We start from the raw sequence: 23,759 nt of genomic DNA, 5'->3' as shown, positions 1-23,759 counted from the left end.
AGGGGGAGGGGGAGGGGGAGATTGACTTTTGATGCCTGGTTCCATCTCTCCATCTGCAAACTGGGATGTTCGTGGTTTTAATGTAGTTAGAGGACTCTAGTAGTTTGGGGTAAAGTCACTCAAGTTAGCATAGGGTGTATGGTAACTGAGAGACTCGGGGGTTGAAAAGAGTCCCTGTTGGGTGGGCACCTGCCTTTCTTTTTCTTTTTTAAAGAAGCCACTGTTTTTTTCATTAGATTTCATTTTGGATAAACCCTTAAGAAGTGGCATTTAAAAACCATGCATTTAAAAAAGAGGCTACTTTTCTGTGGATTGGAGATTAATTTTCTTAAGTTGATTTCACACAGCACCAGTTTTTCTTTCTGCAATATCAACTTATCCCTATACAGTTGCCCTGCTAGCTCCCATACTGAGGTTCATTTACTCACGTCCATACTCTAATGAGTGTGTGAAGAAAATTGAATGGAGAAGCTGAAAGTGGAGGCCAGAGATAGTGAACTAGCACATGCTGGCATTTCAGGCTGTGTTTTTGGAAATGGCTACATCTAGTGCTCAAATTTGAAAGCTGAGAAAAATGAAATAATTAAACACTGATGACATAATTGTACATATAAAAAAGTAGCTCCCTTAACTGAAAGTTCTTAAAATCCTATTACTTAACAGTGATAGAACTGTTTGCGTGATGTGTGACCAGGTGTTGCCATTGACAAAGTGTGTGCTAATTGGTAGTAATCTCAGAAGAAACAAAGTTGTGAATGAAGATAACACCAAATTTCACTGTTTTGGTAGCACTTTTTTTGGCAGTGAGACCATGAATGTAGTTTCTGCTGCAACATCAAATGATACATTTTGAAAATAGATAAATAAGAGCCTCAATTTCCCACGGTTTTTTATCTGTATTTTGATAAGCACACTTTGAAAAGTGTGGTGTGACTATATAGAGTTTTAAGTTGATGTTCTGAAGAAAGTGATTTTTACAGGAACAGAAAAGCTATTGATTATCAATTTAGTTAGATGGTTTGCAGGTGATATGTAGCTTCCCTCATTCATTTGGTAAATTTCTGACTTCACTTTAGTTCTATTAAAAAATGGACTATAAGAGTGGAAAGGGGATTTATACTAATAGGGCCACCCTTCTAAATCTGTCATTTTCTTGGCAATCTATTCTGGAAAGATATGCAAACTTGCAAACTGTTTCAAAGAAAATAATTTATATCATTATGCTGTTTTTTTCCCTTTTATTATTATTGATACTAAGTCTCAGCTAAGATTACCACTAATGTGAACTCATTATGTTTACAGGGGGAAAGGTACGAAATGTGGATATGAGTTTATTATAAGCATTTTGATCTGAATCTTTTCTATATGCCTCAATATGCATTTGATAATCTATTTAGTACACCTAGAAGTTATCAGACTGGATATTTCTGATGATACTAAACATAACTGCGGTTGACTTGAATTATCTTCTTCATTTTCCTTGCATTTTAAATTACTTTTCTTTACGTAATTTGACTTACAGTAGTGAAATGAGACTAACCAATTTTCAAATTGTTTGATTTTATTGATGTTGAATGAACTATAACCTCCTCAAAGTATTTTTTTCTTAAATCCATTGGTTGAAACTGATCTATTTTTATTGCTTTTTAAAATTTATTTTTATTGACACAATAATTTGTCAGTCATTATCAGATTTCAGAAAATGTAGAAAGAGCATGGAAAAAGGAACAGCCCCAGAGGAAACATCTCAAAATTAGGGGGGGAAAGGCTTTTTCAAGTTACTGACATTCATAGCAATCAGTCTTTAAATATATTGTTCATTCATTTAGTAATTTATTTTACAAGATCTTTTGAGCACCTTCTATTTGCTATGCCCCTGTATTAGGCACAATGATAAACCTTACAAGGAATGTTCTTTGCTCTTGTGGAGTCTCACAGAGGTTATATTCCACCAAACAATCTAGATAATAAACAAGTAAACAAAAGAAGATCCTTATAGATTGCAGTAAGAATAATGAAGGAAATGAATAGCAAAGTGTGATATGGAGAACTGGGAAGGGACTATTTAGCTACTGTGGTGGTCTGGAAAGGCCTCTCAGCGAAGGTGACCTTTGAACAGACCTGAAAGAGAAAAGAGAATGAGACTGTCTTGTGAAGAGCAGAGAGAATAAGAGCCAAGGCCATGAGGCAGAAAGATAAACTTGGGGTGTTTGAGGAACCGAAAGCAAGCCAGTATGGCTGGAGCCTAGTGAGCTGGGTGGGTGGTGAGGAGTGGTTAAAGGTGTTAGAGAGTTTGTCAGATAATAGATAATGCTGGGCTTGGAGATTCTGAGAAAGAATTTGGGTTTGATTCTCAGAAAAATGGGAAGCCATTGAGGAGTCTTTGTTAACTACTTTTCTGTGGAAGGTCACTGGCTGAAAAAAAATAGTGGAGATAATTAGTGATTTGTTTTGCAGAGATAAACAGAATATCTACCTACTCAGTTTACATTAAGACCTGAGAGTGAAAAACTTTGTTTGATATGTCGGCTTAATATATATGTAGTCCTCTACTCTGTTTAGATAAGGGGATAGGGAAATGGGAACTCTGAGGTGAGTATCTTAAAAAGCAGTTTACATACTTTCCACTGTTATACTCTCACCTATGCCCTGAGGTAAGTTGTCACCAACTTTATTAAAAATCAGATAATTGTTCAACTTAAGAATTTGTTTTTCAAAGAATGTTTTCTCACAGAAATGTGTTTCCTTTAGAAGGTTTTGGCATATAAAGGAATAATTTAGGTTTTAGAAATGGAACTTTGTGATTTTAAGAGGGTTTTACCATTTTCCTTTAGCTGTTGTCTTCTCCAACATTTTAAAATTGCTATACCTTTATTCTTTTTTTATTTAAATGTTTTATTTTATTTTTTATTGGGGAACAGTGTGTTTTTCCAGGACCCATCAGCTCCAAGTCGGAAAAGTCATGACGCATTTTTGCAACAAAAAACATAGAAAAAAATATGTCATGACTTTTCCAACAATCAAATAGTTGTGGAGGGCACACTCAGTGGTCCATGTGGGGATTGAACCAGCAACCTTGGTGTTATGAGCACTGTGCTCTAACCAACTGAGCCAACCGGCTGCCCCATACCTTTATTCTTTGAGAGATCAGAGTTACTCTATTTCTCGTTGTTTAAATGAATTTAGACTTGGCATTTATTTTGTTGCCCTGAGCCCTTTCTTGAAAGCAATCCAGCTTTGAGGTCTAGTTGGCCCCAAATAGGAATGCAGATAGTCATTGACATTCTGTAGGGGTAAATTCTAATATTGTGGGGTACTAAACTGCAAAATAACCTTCAGTGATTCCTGCAGGGTTTAGTTCTAACTCCTTAACTTAGCACTCAAGGATTCTACGTGATTTGAATCAGGCCTACTGTCCCACATGTCCTTATTAATCTCTTACACAAATCCTCTGTTGTTTTAAATGGGTTTTCCCCTAGTTGACAACTTTTGTCTTAGCATTATTCTTGGCATAGAGTAGGCACAGTAACTGCTTATTGAATGGATGCCATGCCGTCATCCATTTGCAAAGCCCTTCACTTTCCTTTCTGTCATTGCAAATTCCAACACTAGTCAAGGAACGGTTCAAATTCCACATCCTATTATTATACCATCCCCTACTGACCTGATGATCTCTGAATGTGAACAGCAGTCACACACTTGTCATGTGTATCATAATTACAGTGAGTCCTCACTTAACATTGTCTATAGGTCCTACAACTTTAAGCGAGATGACATAATAACAAAACCAATTTTACCATTGGTTAATTGATAAAACAAGGGTTAAGTTCCTTCAGCATCTCATCAACGTTATAATGAAACGATGTTGAACAAAATGACGTTATTTGAGGACCTGCTGTGTGTTCATTTGATGCCTGGCCATCTCGCCACTGGTCTCCGGCTCCATGAAGGTGACCTGAACCTTGTCTGGTTTGCTCATTCTTGTATCCTGAGCACCTGACACATGGTATGACTTCTATAAATAGTTGTTGAGTAATGAATAAATGCTGCCTTGTGTTGTGCCTCCTATTATTGTTTTGGATCCTGAAATTGCTTAATACTGTTTTAATATGTTTGGTGTTCTCAAGTGGTTTCTAAGAATGGTCATAGAGCATAGTTGTTAGGAGCACAATTCTGGAGCTTGGCTTCCTGGGACCCAGTTCTGGCTGGAGACTTACTGGCTGTGGGACACTGGGCAAATTCGTTAACCTCTCTACACCTCATTTATTTCAACTGTAAAGTAGGAATAATAGGACTTACCTCTTAGAGTACTTATAAGGATTAAATGAGTTAGTTGGGTCTACGATTTGTTGATTGTAATTTTTAAATTTCAAAAACTAAAAACTTATAAAATTTTTATTTGGTAAGTTGGGAGCCAAAACTCAGGTGATGACAACATCTGACTTGAACTGATGTGAGGGTAGTTATAGTCTTTTTTGTTTGTTTGTTTTTAGATTTTTTTTATTGGGGAGTTGGGGAAGGGGAACAGTGTTGGGGAATTGGGGAAGGAGAACAGCCAAGTTGTTGTCCTTCAATCTTAGTTGTGGACTGCACAGCTAGCTCAGCTCCAAGTCCAGTCTCCATCTAGCCACCCGTCGGCAGCTAGAGGCCGCTCTGCTCAAGGTGCCGTGTTCAATATTAGTTGCAGGGGGGTGCAGCCCACCAGCCCATGCGGGAGTTGAACTGGAAAGCTTGTTGCTAAGAGTGCATGCTCTAACCACTGAGCAATCCGACTGCCCTAGTTATAGTCTTTTCTTTTTTTAAAGATTTTTATCGGGGCAATGGGGGGATGGAAACAATGCTGGGGAATCGGGGGAAGGGGAACAGACAAGTTGCTGACGTTTTTTGTTCTTCAGTCTAGTTGTGGAGGAGATTGCTTCACTGGCCCAAGTTGGCACCATCAGTGCGCTCTTCCTGGGTGAAGCAGATCAGTCGCCGGCTTCTGGACGGCCACTCACTGCGGCTGCTGGCCGCTCACGCTGGCTGCTGGCTACATACGGTAGCCCATGGCAACCCACTGCCACAGGGGCTGCAGCCTACGCCGTCGCCGGCGACTCATGGCAGCCCAGCTCCAAGTTGAGCTGTTGTTCAGCATCTTAGCTGTAGAGGGCAGTGTCACTGTCCCTCATATGTGGGATCCGAACCGGTGCCCTCTGGCGTCCCAAGCCAGTTCTTAACCATCACGCCATTCGGCTGGCCCCCCCTAGTTATAGTCTTTATTCTGCTTAATGTTAATCTTTATTTGGTTTTGCTATAGAATTAGTAATATGTTTATGGGGCAGTGCCTCAGGCCCTACTGGAGTATGACATAATATATAGTATATGCAGGTTATTGCCTATCCAAAAGCCTGGATATTTCTGAATTTGGAAACACATCTGGCACCAGGGCCTTGCACATAGTAAGTTGTTGCTGTTGGTGATGATTAGGGAGGTAAATAGACTATTTTATCCTTCCTAATACCTAGCTTATATTGGTTACTATGGAAATATGTGCTGATTTATTCATGTAACAACTCTGCATAGAGGACTGGCTGTATAAGCATCATTTTATCATAGGAGAACAGATATGGCCGGCATACATGATTGAAATGAGCCAAGACCCAGGTCTTTAATACTCTTTCATCTAGTACCATTAAAAGTATTTGTTCTTTGTTTTTCTTTTGTTACTTAAACCAAGATCTGCTTCGTTAGGATGAGTCTTTTTTTGGGGATGGGGGAAGGATTCAGTTAAGAATTTATTTAATGTGATTACACACTATTCTTTGCAGTTGCTAAACATTTATTAAACTCCCCATGCATATAGAAATAAAGCAAATGAGGCATGGTTCCTGGCCTTCCGTAGTTCTGGCATCATGCATGGTTACACGGGGACATGAGTGTCCATTACAGTTATTTATTTTCTCCTGTAAGTTTGAAATCATTAATATTAAAAACGTACAAAGGAAAACTCAAGAAACAATTGAAAACTTGTATTAGTATCTACTATATGAAATTGGTTTTTAATCGCCCTAACCATTCCCCACCCCTTGCAATATTATCCCTATGTGACATTCTGACCGCTTTTCCAACTAAACTAAGGAAAATATTGTTTTTCATTATCTCCTTTATCAATATTTATAAAACATAATTGGTATATTTTCTCTTTCCTTTTTCTTTCATGGGTTTGAGCATAATTATATGTCTCAAAAGATTTGTCTGCAATGTTCTTAGAGTTGAAAACTAGTTTTTGAAACTATTCTGCCAATTGATTCAACAAATATTTATTAAGTGCCTATTATATTCCAGGAATTGTACTAGTTTAAGCAAATATAATTTCTGTCCAGTGCTCTTTCCCTCAAACTGGAGCACACTGGGTGTACTGGGTGAGCAGGGTGGTGACATGATAGTGTGCCCCAGGAGCTGCAACATAAAGCAGCTGTGTTTTCTTGAAGCATTTATCTTTTACAAGGATTTAAGAGCACATTCACTGGTAACTAATTTAAGATATTTAGTAATATTTATACAAATTCAGATACAGGCATACCTTGGAGATATTGCAGGTTTGGTTCCAGACCCTCGCAATGAAGTAATATTGCAATAAAGTGAGTCACATGAATTTTTTGGTTTCCCAGTGCATTTAAAAGTTATGTTTACACTATAGTGTAGTCTATTAGTGCAGTAGCATTATATCTAAAAAACTATGTATGTACCTTAATTTAAAAATACTTCATTGCTGAACCATGTTAGCCATCATTTAAGCCTGTTGGAAAAATGGCACAGATAGACTCGCTTGATGCAGTGTTGCCACAAACCTTCAATTTGTTTAAAAAAAGTAATATCTGGGGTCTGGCCGAGTGGCTCAGTTGGTTAAGAGCTCACTCAGGAGTGTGAGCTCTGAGCAACAGCGGTTCAATGTCTGGCCCGAGCTGAGCTGCTGCTGAGCTGCCAACAGGTGGCAGGATGGCTCAGCTAAAAAAAAAAGTAATATCTGCAAAGCCCAATAAAGCAAAGTGCAATAAAATGAGGTATGCCTGTATGTTGTGCTTTTGAATGCAATATTCATATGAAGATATGAGGTAAAACCTAATACTTCAGAAAAAGTCTCTGCTTGCAAGGGCAGCTGTGGTGACCCTGGTGTGATCATTTGAAAAGCACTGAGGCCACAGGGTGCTGTCTTGAGCCTGTTCCTTTAGTCAAATATGTATATATTCTCATAGCCTTAAATTCCCATGATGACCTATGGAAAAGGTAATAGACATTAATTCCCCCCCCCATGTTGCCTAATTTTCAGTTCAAGGGAATACTCTGGTTGCTTAATAATGGTCTAAATCTTAAATTTTGTTGAATCCTAACAGAGTTCTTCATGTTTGTGGGTAACAGCCAAATCGGATAGGGAGGGACCTCCCAAGAGACTGATAATCTTCAAAAGAGAGCTTGTTAGAACACAATGACCATGAACTTAAAGCAGCACAATTGATGGGGTCAAAGCTTTGCCCTGTTCTATGCACATTTACCAGTGTCACTGATTAAAGGTAACTTTTGCTAACTTGAAAGTTGCTTTGATTTATAACACATTATTACAAATTCCTTTGTTAATTGTTGGTCACTGAAATATTTTTCTTTTTTTAAATTAAATTATTTTTTATTATGAAATACACATATTTTAGAATTAGTTTCAGCTGTACAACACAGTGCAATAGTTATACTTTTTACCCCTTGGAGTGACAACCCCCCTCCCCCAATCTGCCATCCCATTTCCCCCCAATATCATACATATCTATTACAAATCCCTTGACTCCACTCCCACACTATACTCCACGTCCCATGACCATATATATATNTATATATATATATATATATATATATATATTCACTTTATAGTTGACATACAATATTATACAACATCAACTTCAGGTGTACAGTGCAGTGATCAAGCTGGTCACTGAAATATTTAATAGAGGCAAGTTGTCAAAGATTATGTACTTTGAGTTTGATAGAAGATTTCTAGAATTTGAAATGGTTTGAAGAGTTTCAAGCAGAGCATTGGAGGAATGCCTGTTACAAAGCAATGATCTGATTTGCTCCAACTGAGGAAGATGAAGGGAAAGGCAAGCAAAGAAAGAGGGTGAAAGTAAATACAATAAGTCAAACACTGAATCTTTCAACTGATTTTTATTATGTATGCCCTGCTTTTGTTGCTGTCCCACTCCAGACACAGTTCACAGGGCCTGACATTGTTGTATGATTATCTTACTGCCCCAAACTCATAAGGATATGGGTATAGAGGGGGGTGATTAAGGAATTGTCTTTGTAGTCTATGTGTGAAGTGCTTTTACAGTCTATTCAGTAAAAGGGAATAAGAGAGTTGTAGAGTTTTGCTTCTTGGTTCCACTGTCTAAAAATGGCCATACATTTCTAAAGAACACTTTATTTTAACAAAGTTTTCTGTGCCACTTTTGAATATTTCTCAGTGTAAAGGCAGTAGAGTGTAATAGTTATGATTTTGGACTCTGGAATCACAAGCTTGGGTTCCAATTCTGCTTTGCCTCTTGTTGGCAATATGGCTTTTAAGCAACTCTTCACCTGTCTGAGCCTTGTTTGCCTCCTTTGTAAACAATCTCATCTGGTGGCTTTAAGGATTAAGTGAAATAATGCTTATTAGTGCTAAGTGAAATAAATGCTAAGCACAGTTCAAGCTATGTAGTAGATATAGTTATTCTTACTATTGACTCTTTCAGTAGATTTATGGCTTAACTAGTTCAAAGTTGGAGTACACTATAAGAGTTTATATGTGAACCAGAAGTGAGGGAAAATTGTGTATTTATATTGCTTTAATTCCAGCTGGAATGCTATTTTTTGAACATGTATTTGTTCAATGCTGAGTAGACTATCTAGAAGTAATTCTAGTTTTTTGGCAGAAATAGTTTATGGTAAATGCTTGGTTTATTACTTATTCAAATTGGCATATTGAATGCAAGGAAGATTTCAATTTTTTAATATGTTGGCCCAGTATATATTTAAATATGATACTATTTAGCTTAAATGAATTTAAATTTTAATCTCCATTTTGAATGGAAAGGGAGATGCAGGAAAATATACACAACTAACAATTTTGTCTTTTAAACATGAAAAATTTTGGTGTTCTGATAATTGAAATGGGCATACATTTTTTTTAAAGATTTTTATTGGGGAATTAGGGGGATGGGAACAGTGCTGGGGGATGGGAACAGCGCTGGGGAATTGGGGGAAGGGGAACAGAAAAGTTGGTATCCTTTTGTTTATCAGTCTAGTTGTGTAGTTGTGAAGGACGTTGCTTCACTGGCCCAAGTTGGCACCATCATTGCGCTCTTCCCGGGCGAGGCAGATCAGTCGCCGGCTTCTGGACGGCCGCTCACTGCGGCTGCTGGCTGCTCACGCTGGCTGCTGTCAACATACGGTAGCCCATGACAACCCACTGCCACAGGGGCTGCAACCTACGCCGCCGCCAGCGACTCATGGCAGGAAATGGGCATACATTTTCTTGATTTATCTCTAGTCCATATTTCAAGTCCCAAAAAGAAGGAAATATTGAAGTATTTGTAATAGCTCAGCCGCTGGGAGAGGGATAATTCTGTTTGAATAATGTCTTCTATAGAGTTTGAGTTGTTACAGTTATCTTAAGTTTTTATTATACTTAACTCTAGGAGCAAATCAAATAATACCTTAGAGAGCATAAACGTTTAATATCAGTTTTGATAAATGAATGGATAAGTCTAAATAGGTTAGTGAGAGTAGCTTCAGTGTTGGAGGGCTCATCTAACCTTTTGAGGAAGTGCATGAAGATAGCATTCCTGCTCGCCCATGTTCTAGTGTTTTCCTTTGGTTCCAGTGTCAGACAAATGATGAGATCCTTGGGTAGCTGATTTGGTTATGGAATGGTGTAGGTATACAAAAGAGAAAGGCCTGGAAACTTTGCTCAGATAGTGTGTATTCTCAGTGTTTTGTGATGATTATTATGATAATATACATTCAAGTACTTGAAAAGTTTAGGTCACCGCACTAATGACATGTATTATTGTCAGCATTACCTGCATTTACAGATAGTCATCATTATCAGCATCATATATGAACATGAAAAGACAACATTCAAAAGTAATAATTGGCCAGCCGAGTGGCTCATTTGGTTAAGAGTTAGCTTAAGAGCACTAGCTCTGAGCAATAGGGCCGCCGATTTGATTCCCACATGGACCAGTGACACTGTGCCTGAGCTGAACTGCCTCTGAGCTGCCAACAGGTGGCAGGATGGCTCAGCTGGTGAGAGCACATGCTCCTAACAACAAGACTGCCTGTTCAATGGTGGGCTACGCCCGCCCGCAACTAAGATTGTAACACAGCACCTTGAGCTTAGAGGCCACGAGCTGCTGATGGGAAGCCAGATGGCGACTGGCTCCCTCCACAACTAAGATTGAAGAACAACAACTTGGCTGGTCCCCCTCCCCAATTCCCCCCCACTGTTCCCCTTCCGCAATTCCCCAGTTAAAAAAAAATAATAGTTTTAGGGAAATTAGACTTATTCTACTCTCAGGTCATGAGCTCAAATATTAAAAGATAATGCCCTTTATTATAGAGCACTTTCTTTGGAAACATGGTTAATTATCCTTATTTTATTTACTTCAGTGGACTATGCACAGTGAGGTTAAGTGACTTGCAGAAGGACACATTGTCTGATGTGGTGCTAGGGGCAGAATTTAGGGCCCTTGGTTTCTTATCCAGTGCTTTTGCACTAAAGACATAAAAGGTTCTTTAGCCGAAAGGATCCTTTCATATCTCTACTCTTTCAATTGGGATGAAACAAAGCTTCAGCAATGGAGATAGGAATCATTATACCTGTATAATTGTACACCTTCTTGCATAATTCAGTACTTTTCAAAATGTGTTTTGGACTTATGAAGGAATTTCCTAAGTACTTTTGGCACCATGTAGGTGTGGTTATCTTTTTTAAATTAAAGGTCATTGGGGTGACAATTGTTAGCAAAGTTACATAGGTTTAAGGTGTACAATTCTGTAATACATAGTTGTGGTTATCTTTAAACATTCATGAGCAAGCATTTATTGAGTAATTATATGTAAAGCAATCTCCTAGGGGGTGAAAATGTACCATTGCCCTGAAATAGTGTATAATCTAGCAAGAACAACAGAACACAAAGCAACTTGTTATCAGCTAATGCTAATACTAATAGCAATCAGTAATTAATAAATGTTTATAGCACCCTCGATGAGTCTGGCACCATTCTAGGTGCTTTATATGTATTAACACATTTAAATGACATAACAATGCTATAAGGTAGGGACTATTATTCCCATTTTACAGATGAGGATGCCGAGGCACAGAGAAGTTAGATAACTTCCCCAAGGCTACACCTCTGATAAGTGGAAGAGCTAACTGGCATTAAAATCCATGTAATCAAGTCCTAGGGTATGTGCTTTTAAACTATAACACCTCCTTTTATTCTATCTATGATAGGGGACATTATATAAGAGAGCATAGTAGCTAAAAAAGGCACATTAGAAAACATTCTGGAGAAATAAAGTGGAATGATCACAGTAGGGTGTTAAAGTTGGCACGATGTCCATTATATTATGTTATATACCTCAAAGAAAATAAAAGTTGGCAAGATATTTTGAATAAGGCACTTTTGAAGTGCGATTCTTATTGAAAAGCAAGGGATTATTTTGAGCTTTTTAATGTCCATACATGGTGCATATGTGTATGTTTGTTGCAGGTGTGTGCAGGTGTGTATTTTAGACCAGAAAAAAACAACTTTGAGGTCAAATCAAATTGAGAATCCTTTATGTTGACAGCCAATCAGGGCTCTGATTTTGTGTACAATATTTGACTTCATAGATGTGTTTTTTTAAAACATGTAACAACTTCATTGAGCTATAATTCACCTATCATACAATTCACCCATTTAAAGTGTACAATTCACTAGTTTTTAGTATATTCACAGCATTGTACAACCATCACCATAATCAATTTTAGAATACTTTCATCACCCTCTAAAAGAGAAATATGTGTTTTGTAAGAAATGTGGCATGAAGGGGATGGAAATAGTGTGCCTGTTGGTACCACTGCTTCCCTACATAGTGTTCATAGATCCCTGCTCAGTGTAACTCAGATCTTTTGGGGTTTTTTGCAGTCTAGCTCCAAATTTCTGTGGAACGCCTTCTTTATTTTTTTAAATCTAAAGAAGCCCATAAGTGGCACGAATCCATGGCTTATGGGGCCTCTTTTGGTGACCTCTTTTTTTAAAAATATTTTATTGGGCAATTGGGGGGAGGGGAACAGCGTTGGGGAATTGGGCAAGGGGAACAGACAGGTAGACAAATTGCTGTTTTTGTTCTTCAGTCTAGTTGTGGAGGATGTCGCTTCACTGGCCCATGTTAGTATGATCATTGTGCTCTTCCCGGGTGAGGCATTTGGTCGCTGGTCATTGGTCAGCCGCTCACAGCAGCTCCTGGCAGCTCACACCAGCTGCTGGCTGCTCATGTAACTCATGTCAGCCCACTGCGGCCCTGCTGCAGCCTACGCCCTACGCCGTCACCGGCGACTCACAGCAGCCCAGGTCCAGGTTGAGCTGTTGTTCACCATCTTAGCTGTAGAGGGTGCAGCATCACTGGCCCTCATGTGGGATCCGAACCACAGCACTGCTGCTCAGAGCTTGTGCTCCCAACCGAGCTCTTAACCAGCTGAGCCACTCTGCCGACCCGAATGCCTTCTTTTAATTTTATTTTGTTTGATGACTGATCTTTCAAACGATTATGTATTTATCTGATTTTGAATTCTCAAACCAAATTGATTATATAAATTTGATCATTATGTTTTTATCACAAGCATATGGACATTAGTACTGCATAACTAAGCCAGACTTGTATTTTAAACAAAACTGCTAAACCCACTAGTGTGAATGGCTACCCCCTTGTTTATGCATGTTTCTAATGTGGGCCAGAGCCAGAGATGCCTGAGAAATTTTGTGTACACACTGACATTTTTTAATATTTCTAAAGGTTATGCCTGACATAGGTTATTAGTGGACAGGTGATTGTGATAAAAGCAACACTTTTTTTTGGCTGTGGTGTTGTTATGGAAAATGCCTTGTAAAATGTATTCCATGACATTGTGTACAGATATTAGGAAATAATTCGAATTTTTTGAAAAAAATTCTGTAAAGATTTTTCAGTCACCCAGATTTTACCAGAATATAATCAGTTGTTATAGTCATGACTACGTTTGTGTCTGGTGGGAGTTACCAAACTGAGTTTGTGGCACGGAAGGATCAGGCTGTTCCCAGTCTTCACTACAGTAATTAGTTAGAGTCGGTGTTATCTTTCAGGCGAAAGAATGGCTATTATTAAACACTTTATTATTAAAAATTATCTCTGGACATAATTAGATGTCTTAAGGAACATAGGTGCCTTAAAATGAGCTATTCTTGGATTGATTACTTGCTACTTTTGATTTCACCAACGTTTTCTTTCAGAATGATTTTGAAATGCTATTTTATACTTCCTCAGTATTTTTCTGTGCTTAGTATATTCTTGAGTTGTGTTTCTGTTAAGCGGCCAATGTAGTTTCACTTGAATTTAAAGTGACTTGATTCACTCAAAATGATTTATTGTGACTCTTAAGTATATTTTTTATTTGCTTACCTGGATCCTCTGCTTGTCATGTGTGGCAACTGTGTGGTGGTGATTGCACAGCTAGTGGGTAGGATAGACTCAGACAAGATGGCACTGCTGTCACTGGAAGAAGACAATGAAGTGTACCTTTATATTAATTAGGTGGGAGCACATCTTTATCATGGAGATTAATAGTTCACATCACCTGGAGTCAGGGAATCAGGTGTTGTGGAGTTAAAACAAAAAAAAAGATGCTTGATTTAGGAATTTGTGGTCTATATTATGATACTGCTTTTTTTCACTACTGATTTTGTTTATTAATCTATAATAATACTGGGCTATGTGGAAAGGGGTTAGAAATGTGCTCATTTAAGGCAAGCCAAATTGGTCTGGTTTAGAGAGCCATTCAAAATGAGAAAGTGTCACACCATTTAGAAAAAAGGATCCAGAGTAATGTGAATATTGAGTTTTCTATGACTTGAGATTTCATTCATTGATTTAAAAAAATGAACCCAATACAATATATTCATGAACTATTACTTCACAATAGTTTGATTTTCTGCTTAAGTTAGTGCCCAAAATGGTTTAGACTCCTAAATGGTTTATAATGACTCTAAGTGACTGCATGTGGCTTAGGTATGTGTACTTCTACCTGTTTTAAAGATGAATGTGCTTTATCGGCAGATAAAGGAGAATTGCTGGCTCTAATTATCCTTACCCTGTAGGGCAGCACTATTTTTCTGATGAGAGGACATGAGGTATTTTATTCAAGTTTATTCTAGAAAAATTAGTGAGCAGCTTCTGACCCAGGTGCTGAGGATGCAGTGGTGAACAAGCAAGAGTCCTACCTTCACTCTCAGAGGCTGTCATAGTATTCCGCTCACTCTCTTTGTTCTAAAGAGCTGTGGAAAGGCCTTCTAAGGCCTAGTTTGCCCCTCTTGGTACTGTTTAGTTGCATTCAATCATAGCTTTAAGGAGGAAGAGAAAATTGGTTTGTGGCTCCATCAAGCTAAAGTGCTGCCCTTAGTTATAAACTCTCATTCTTTCTTTGTGTGCCCCAAGTACCTTCTGGCTTGTTACCCGTATCCCTTTCCAGTGACTTAAATGGAGATTATAAGATCACAATTATGACCATGTTCTCTTATCCTCACACTTTTGTACTTGTTACTCTCCCTGAAATGCTGACTACTTCTTGTCCTTCAGGATTCAGTTTAATTGTCAGCTGTTTTGGGAACATTTTCTTGAGCCTCCTCTACTTCACAGCCACTGTTAGGTGTTTCTTTCATATATTTCTATAGTATTGTTTGTGCCTCATTTTAGCAATCTTCATTAGAACTAGTGCTTTTATTTCCCTGTCAATCCCATTGGATTGTGAGTTTCTTGAGGGCATGGGCCAGGCCCATCATCTCTGTGTTGTTTGGCATGATACCTTCCCTTGATGTTTAATTAATGTTTCTTGAATGAGAAAATGAATGAATGAATGAGTGAATGAATGAATATATAGCTTACTAATTATGGCTACTTGCTTATGCTGGCAGCTCTTTCTGTTTGCCATCTGGAAATTGCAATAATTAGAGTATTTTCCACTAGCCAGGACTGCATAATTTTATAATAAGTATTGGTAAAATTAGGTGGACAGAAATATTTATCAGATAATTACAGTATACAATATAAAATACAATAGGAGGTGAAGAAGATAGATGTGTAACATTTTAGAACCAAAAAGGAATCCTAGCGATCATTTAATTTAATACTTCCAATTTTAAAAAGATATAATCTAATACAGAGGAAGAAGTTAAATTACTTGCTCAAGGGCCTCTGTCTTCAAGGAGCTTGCAATATCATTGACAGATGATATGTACATACATTAAAAAGATGATTGAGAAGAAAGTGCCAAAGGAGTAGAAACAGCTAGACTAGTCAAGGTAGGCTCAACCAAGGACTCTTAGGCTTTGAGGTGAGCCTTGACAGGTGGGTAGGATTTTGATATGAGAAGAGATTCTTTGTGTAGAGAATGTATAAATAAAAGTGCAAAGATAAGAATGTACAAGTGACTTTCGGTATCTGTTCAGTAGTAAGAGAGAAAGCAGACAAATGGAGCCAGAAAATGGAGAGACTTGAATACCAGGCTGCAGAGAAAAACTATTGGCAGTTTTTGAGTAGGTGAGTGATATGATGAAAATGATTTGTTTGACTCATAGGTAGACTGTGTTGAAGACCAAATGGGTAATAAAACTGGCCCATTGTCTAATGTGTCAATTAATAAATATGAACTTAATGGATTCTAAAGTTTTTGCTCAAAGGCTAAAAAATGATATACCATACATTCCCATGATAATTAACATAACGTCAGCATTTTCTTAATGGAAAAAGTAAGCCCAAGCAGCAAGCATGTATTAATTATGACATACTGTAGGTAATTGTATAAACTCTTACATTACTCCAATAAACTGTAAAAATTCCTGAAGTAACTGAGAACATGATAGCAGATGCACCATCAGGCCTTGGTATTTTGCCAGTCATTTGGCGAATACAAAGTGGGATGAACCCTCTCAATGCATTTGGGAGCCATTTTGTTCAAAAATGGTTTTGCAGAGAGTTAAAATGTAACATTGTGTTTTGGTAAAAAAAAAACATGGGCAAAGAGAGAATAACCAGCAGAGGTCTGTACTACATTAAACTTTATGTAAAAGTGAAACTTTACCTCCTGTGTCTCTGAGAAAGTTCTGACCTTGTATAGATAAACAAAAGTGTGAATGCAGGGCAAAATATGTTATTTCAATAGTAAAGTAATCCCCCCTTATCTACAGGGATGCGTCCTAAGATCCCCAGTAGATGCCTAAAATCGCTGATAGTACGGAACCCTGTATATACTGTTTTTTCCCTATACATACATACATACATATGGTAAAGTTTAATTTACAAATTGGGCACAATAAGAGATTAGCAACAATAACTAAAATAGAATAATTATAATATACTGTAATAAAAGTTATGTGAATGTGGTCTCTCTCAAAATATCTTATTGTAGTGTACTTAACCTTTTCACTTAAAGGAAGCACTTTACAGCTTCTTTTTAGCTCATTTGAATTGCCAAAATGATACCACAGTGGTCAATCTGATAATTGAGAAGGCTAGTGAGTGACTAATAAGGCAGTTAGTGTATGCAGTGTGGAGATGCTGGAGAAACGGATGATTCATGTTCTGGGCAGAATTGAATGGGGTGGTGTGGAAAGGTAGGAGACGGCATGAGATTTCACCACACTCCTCAGGGTGGAGCATGATTTAAAACTTATTAGTTTATTTCTGGAATTTTCCATTTAATATTTTTGAACCATGGTTGACCACAGGTAACTGAAACCTCAGAAAGCAAAACCATGGATAAGGGGGCAACTACTGTGTATCTCATTTGTATAGTTAGGGATGAGTTTATTTCTTTAAGGGCAATAAATGTGTGGGTATGGAAGAGACCCATGAATGGCTTTAGTTTAGAGTGTTAAAACTCTTTAAGTTTACAGCTTCAGAAACATATTGAATACAGTTTGTATTCTTGTCATTTATTTATTTCCTAAAAATTAGAGGGATATTACCAATTAAATGAAGGTTTAAGTTGTGTTGATTTGAGGCTGGCATCTTTGTAAAATATATTTAGGAAACCTACTCAAAAAAGGACCTGTTTCAAATGGTATAGAATTAAATGTGCAAATGGCTATTTTGTAATTTCTTTGTATGTCAACATAATTTAAAGTTAACTTTGTGTTTTTGAAAATTAAAAGCATTTTAACGAATAAAAAGTACACATTTTCTGTGATTGTTTTTTTCCTACTTTGTTGGGCTAAAGAAAATCTGGTAAACTTTAGACCATTGTATTCTTCTTATGCTGTTTGACAACATGAAAATCTGTAACAACCAGTTTTTGGCATCATATACTGATAGAAGACTTATTGTCATAATATTGTAGAGAAGTCATGATTTTGAATATGCCTTTAAGACATAAAATCAGTTCTCATTATTTCATATCTTCAATCTATTGAAAACATTTGTTTGTTCTAGATCCCAATCTGATTGAAATCCTAATTGAAATAATTTTCAGTGTAGGATTTAATAGGAATCATTCGATAGACATCAGCACATGTCCTCTCTATTCATTACATAAAACAGTACTTAAGCATTGTGGACTTACAGTTATAGTGTAGTTGTCGTTAAGAATGAGGACTCTAACCATGACGTAAAATCGAATTCAGCTGTTTGCTATTGTGTGTTACTTCTTTTCATTGAGTCATGGTTTCCTCATCTTAAATGGAGAAAACAAGTGTTTCATAGTAATTAAATAAAATGTTAATTTTTAAAAAATCTTGTGTTTAGATACTACCTAGAATATTAAAAGATTCAATGAATACTAGTTATTATTATTTTATACAAATAGTATCACTTGATTTTCAAAGGAACTTTGGCAGTTAGATTCAAATTTATTTTTTTCAGCTATGTTATTTAAGGTAAATGTCTATGGAAGAAGAAATATCAAAGCAATGAGGTCAAGTGACAACATTAGCAATTTAATCATTATCAAGTAATATGGTATATTTTTTATTAAGATTTATTGGGATGACAATGGTTAGTAAAATTACATAGGTTTCAAGTGTACAATTCTGTAATACATCATCTGTATATCACATTGTGTGCTCAACACCCAGAGTCAGTTCTCCTTCTATCACCATGAATTTGACCCCATTTACTCTCATCTACTACCCTCATCTGAATGTCACCTTAACCTCTGGCAACCACTTAACTATTGTCTGTGTCTATGAATTTTTGTTTTTTTATTTGTTTGTCTTGTTCCTTTGTTGCTTTCAGTTTGATATCCCACATATCAGTGAAGTCATATGAGTCTCAACTTTTTTTGTGTGACTTATTTCGCTTAGAATAATAATCGCAGGATCCATCCATGTTGTTACAAATGGCACTATTTCATCTTTTCTTATGGCAGAGTAGTATTCCTTGTGTATATATGCCACCTATTCTTTATCCAGTCATCTATTGAAGGCACTTTGGTTGTTTCCATGTCTTGGCCACCGTAAATAAAGCTGCAGTGAACATCGGAGCAAATATATCTTTACAGATAAATGTTTTCAGATTTTTGGGGTATATACCAAGGAGAGGGATTGCTGGGTCACATGTAATTCTAGTCTTAATTTTTTGAGGCACCTCCACACTGCCTTGCATAGTGGCTGCACCAGTCTGCATTCCCACCAATAGTGTATGAGGGTTCCTTTTTCTAATATGGGGTATTTTTAGCAGGAAAAAAACTTATTAGTGTCAATTATTTGGACAAATAATGAAAGAAAATGACAAAAAATGATCAGCAGACTAAGAATGACTTTACCTTTAACTCTTCTTAGGATTTGTTTTAAATTTCCTCAGTATTAAGTTAAGAAATGGTCTGTTTTTTATTAGACTTTTAAAAAGCTTTACTTTGAAATAATTAGATTCACAGGAACTTGCAAAGATGGTACAGTGAGGTCTGTTGTACTCTTCAGCCAGTTTTCCCCATTATAACTATATCACATTGTTAAAGCCCAGACATTGACATTGTAACAATGTTTTTGTATATTTCTGTGCCATTTTATCACATTATAGATTTGTGTAATCACCTCCACAATCAAGATATAAAACTATTCCATCACCACAAAAATAATCTATAGAACTCGAGATAACAAAAAAAAGAAAATCTATTATATATACACCCATATTTTTCTTACCATGTTGTCTCTTCCTGGTGTTCCAAGATTAGTTATTTTATCATTTCCTTTCAGTTTACAGAACTTCTTTTAGCCATTCTTTAGAGTACGTGCATTGGCAATAAATTCTTTGTTTTCCCTCATCTGAGAATGTCCTGAAATTCCCTTCATTCCTGAAGGATACTGTCATTAGATATAGGATTCTGAGTTGACAGTTTCTTTCTTTCAGCACTTGAAAAAACTTGTGTGCCATGTTTTCTGATGAAAAATCTGTGTCCTGTGAATTGTTTTTCTCTATAGGTAAAATGTCAGTAATCTTTTGCTGACGTCAACATTTTTTTCTTTGTCAAAAGTTTGATTATGGTGTATCTTTAGGCAGAGTTCTTTGAGTTTATCTTATGTGGGAATTATACAGCTTTTTGAATCTGTAGATATACTTCTTTTGCCAAATTTGGGAAGTTTTCAGCCATTACGACTTTGAGAACTTTTTCACTCCCACCCTCTTTTTCTATTCTTCAGGGACTCTGATGACACAAATGTTAGATCTTTTGTTATAGACCCTCAAATTCCCAATGCTGTTTGTTTATTGTATTGTTCTCTCGTTGAAGTTGGGTAATTACTATGGTTCTATCTTCATGTTCACTGATTCTCGTCTCTATCCGTTCCATTCTTCTGTGGAGGTTATCTTATGAGTGAATATTTTATTTAAGTTATTGTATTTTTCAGTTTTAAAAGTTCTATTTGGTTTTTCTCTTATCTTCTATTTCTTTGCTGAGACTGTCTTTTTTCATTTGTTTCAAGCATGTTCATAATTGCTTATTGTAGCGTTTTTATGTTGGCTGCTTTAAACCTTTGTCAGATAATTTTAACATCTTTGTCATCTTGGTGTTAACATCTGTTGATTCTTATGTCACAGCTTGAGACCTTTCTGATTGTCGGTATGGCAAGTGATTTTTCTTGATGGAGACCTCTGCATTTTGGGTATTACATCAAGAGATTCTGAATCTTACTGAAACTTTCTGTTTTAGCTGGTTTCTTCTGATACCACTTTATCAGTGGGAGGGAGGATGCTGCCACATTATTGCCAGGTGGGTCTAGATGTCCAGGTTCCCCATTTGACCTCTTTTGACACTTAAGAGGTGGTTCATCATCACTGATGTGTGAGGATGGAAGTACTAGTCCCACACTAGGTCTTCAGTGATACCTCCCTGACTGAAAGGGGTAGGAGTGCCTTATTATTGCTCCCTACATGGCCTCCACTGGCACCATGAGGGGGAATGGCCACATTAACTCTGGGCAGTCGTGAAAGTCCTGACTTTCCACTGGGCCTTGTCTTACACCACCCCATCAGGGAAGGGGAGGCATGCCTCATTGCAGCCTTGTGAATATAGAAGTTTAGGTTCCCTGCTAAGTCTTTGGAGACATAGGTATAGTCACATTTTTTCTGTGGTGTTTATCCAGAGTAAATGGTTACTGTCTAAAAGTGTTCTGTCCTGCTAAACTCCCACTTTCTTTGTCCTTTGGCTAGAGAGCAGAATTTTTTAGGGCTATTATCCCTTTGTACTTAAATTCATTTGTAGGTTGCCAGCTTCTTCAGCTTCATGAGGCTGTAACAAACCCAGGGAACTCACACTGTGTTGTTCCTTGTCCTGAGGTCCCTAGTTAATCTACCTCTTCTCTCCAGTTTTAGAGCTTTCTTGTATTTGCTTTATATGTAATGTCCAAGGTTTTTAGCTCTATTTTATAGGAGGAATAGCGAAAAACACATCTATAATATTTTATCTTTGCAGAGGTAGAAGTTTGAGTTATTTATGGCCTTTCTGAATTCTTGTTTGTTACTAAAATTTAATTATATATCAAAACTTGAAACTGGAGATTTTTCCTAATCTGTGAAGCCTCATGATAATGTGTCTTTATATGCCACCTTGCTGGTTTGGCAGTAGTATTATTTAAACATTTCTTTATATAAGAAACATTTTTTTAATTTGTAAGGCAAAGTGCTAAGTCTAAGAAACATGTACCATGCAGACAAGAATCTGTTATACCTTTAACGATTTACTTATATCCAAAAAATAAACCTGTTTGTGATCACAGCAATAAAAATAAAGGGATGTATAGATGAAAGATCTCACAGATAATATCTTGGAGTTAGAATGGAGAATGAATATTATAATGGATGTAGTAGTATAATTATGCTTAAGTAATGATTAAACTTGCATGTTATTGCAACATCAGTTAACTAGCAAGCACATAAATTTTGTTAAAATCCTTTACAAACATATAATATTGGCACACATTATTGTTTTACATGCCTTGAAATAGTAAATATAGATTGGATTGACTGAAAAGCTTTCTGCTTTAACAATAAATTTCCTCAGTATGTTAGTATCTTACTGTGATTTTACTTTGTCTTTTCTGTTGTATTACTCTTAAGGGAGTTAGAGAGCATGGTTTCAAAATAACAGAAGTGGCAAAGCCTCCCCTTCCTTCTGAGTTGAAGTCCACTGATAAAGGGGTCCACTGATGGCTACATTAAAAAAATTAACTTAGGATAATAAAATATTTAGACCTGAATGTAACCATATATATTAATCTTCTCAGTTTAGAGATGAAGAAGCTGAAGCCCAGAGATGTTGAGAGACCTGGGAAAGGTAATAAGCTACTTAGAAAGAACTGGGACTTGAACTCAGATTCCCTAATCCTGGGGCCATTGTGTTTTCCATTAGCCAGTATAGTGAGGGGAGACTCATACCTGGAGCCTGCCTTTGAAGAATCACTGGGGAGATGGCAAGGGTAAAAGTAACTAATACATGCTAGGAAGTGACCATTCTCATAAAAGAGGGTCAGATAAAGTTCTGTAAAATATAATTCTTCAAGCATTTAAAATAAACTTCAATTCTATACTATGAATGCGAGAGGAATAGGAAAGTAGTCAGAAATCTTTGTATTTCCAGACTGTTTTTGAGAAAAAGATCCTCCAATTTATTATTTTTTATTTTGAAAAAATATACTCCTAAGATAAAAATGTGGATAATGATACCTGGTATATAGTTTTTCACAATTTATTTAACCCAAGAGAAGTTGTTTATATAAATAAACAAATAATAAGCAAATAAATGCACATGCACATAAGTTATATATGTATAATTTAAAGACAAAATTCAGTATGCAGAAGCTTCAAAGAGCTAGACATCACCTCATTATAAGGGAGATGTTCTAGTAAAGTTATGCAAAAATGCAATGGGCCATCTCAGAGTACAGGGAATTCCTGTCACTGAAAGTGCTCAAGGAAAGACGACTTGATCTCTTGGTAAGGATGACAGTTAAAAGGAGAATTAAACATTTCGTAAGTGATGAGACCCAGATGATCTATTAAGCTCCCTTTCAATTTCAAGGTTTGATCATTTAAATTATTGCAGTTGCTGCTTAAACTTGGGAGATACAGGCATAGTTTAAATATTTCATTTTCCCTATTTGCATAGGAGAAATGCTTTATTTCCTGATTTTTACTTTATTTATTTTTCTTTATTTCTGTTAGTTTCAGGTGTATAAAACAATGCAATAGTTATACTTTTCACCCCTCACAAAGTGATAACCCCAATCCCCCAATCCACCGCCTTCCTGATATCATACATATCTATTACAATTCCATTGAGTCCACTCTGCACACTATATTCCACATCCTGTGACTACATATATATTAAATTATAGTTGATGTACAATATCATTTGACTTCAGCTTCAGGTGTACAGGGCTGTGGTCAAGCCTCTACCCTGTCCATGAAATGGTCTCCCTAACAAGACATGTGTCCATTTGACACCCTACAAAATATTTACAACATTATTAATTATATTCCCCAAACTGTATTTCATATCCCTGTAGCAATATAGTTACCAATTTATGCTGTCTAATCCGTTCCCTAACTCACTCAACCCCACCCCACTCCCAACTAATAACCATCAGTTTTTCCTCTGTGTCTCTGAGACTATTTCTGTTTACTTTGCTCAATTATTCAGATTTTTAGATTCCACATGTAAGTGAGATTATGTGGTATTTGTCTTTCTCCGACTGACTTATTTCACTTAACATAATAGTCTCTAGGTACATTCATATCATTGCAAGTGGTATGATTTCATTCTTCTTTTTTTATTTATTTTTATTTTTTTATTGTTAGTTTCAGGTGTACAGAACAATGCAATTGTTACCATTTTCACCCTCACAAAGTAACAACCCCCCTCCCCCCATCTATTGCCCTCCCAACCCCGATACCATGCTTATCTATTACAATTCCATTGAATCCGTTCCCGCTCTCTACTCCATGTCCCGAGACTATATGTATATATA

At 36.8% G+C, this 23,759-nt stretch overlaps 1 protein-coding gene across 3 annotated transcripts in view; it reads left to right on the top strand.

Moving 5' to 3' along the window:
* The window catches only part of KLHL13 (kelch like family member 13), a 232,769-nt gene that overhangs the window by 1,254 nt on the left and 207,756 nt on the right, over positions 1 to 23,759 (top strand). The gene's annotated exons all lie outside the window — the stretch shown is intronic.

Source organism: Hipposideros armiger, unplaced genomic scaffold, assembly GCF_001890085.2.
Source record: "Hipposideros armiger isolate ML-2016 unplaced genomic scaffold, ASM189008v1 scaffold_659, whole genome shotgun sequence".
Lineage (NCBI taxonomy): Eukaryota > Metazoa > Chordata > Mammalia > Chiroptera > Hipposideridae > Hipposideros > Hipposideros armiger.
Note: the sequence above shows the minus strand (reverse complement) of the source record. Positions and strands in the feature narration are given on the sequence as shown.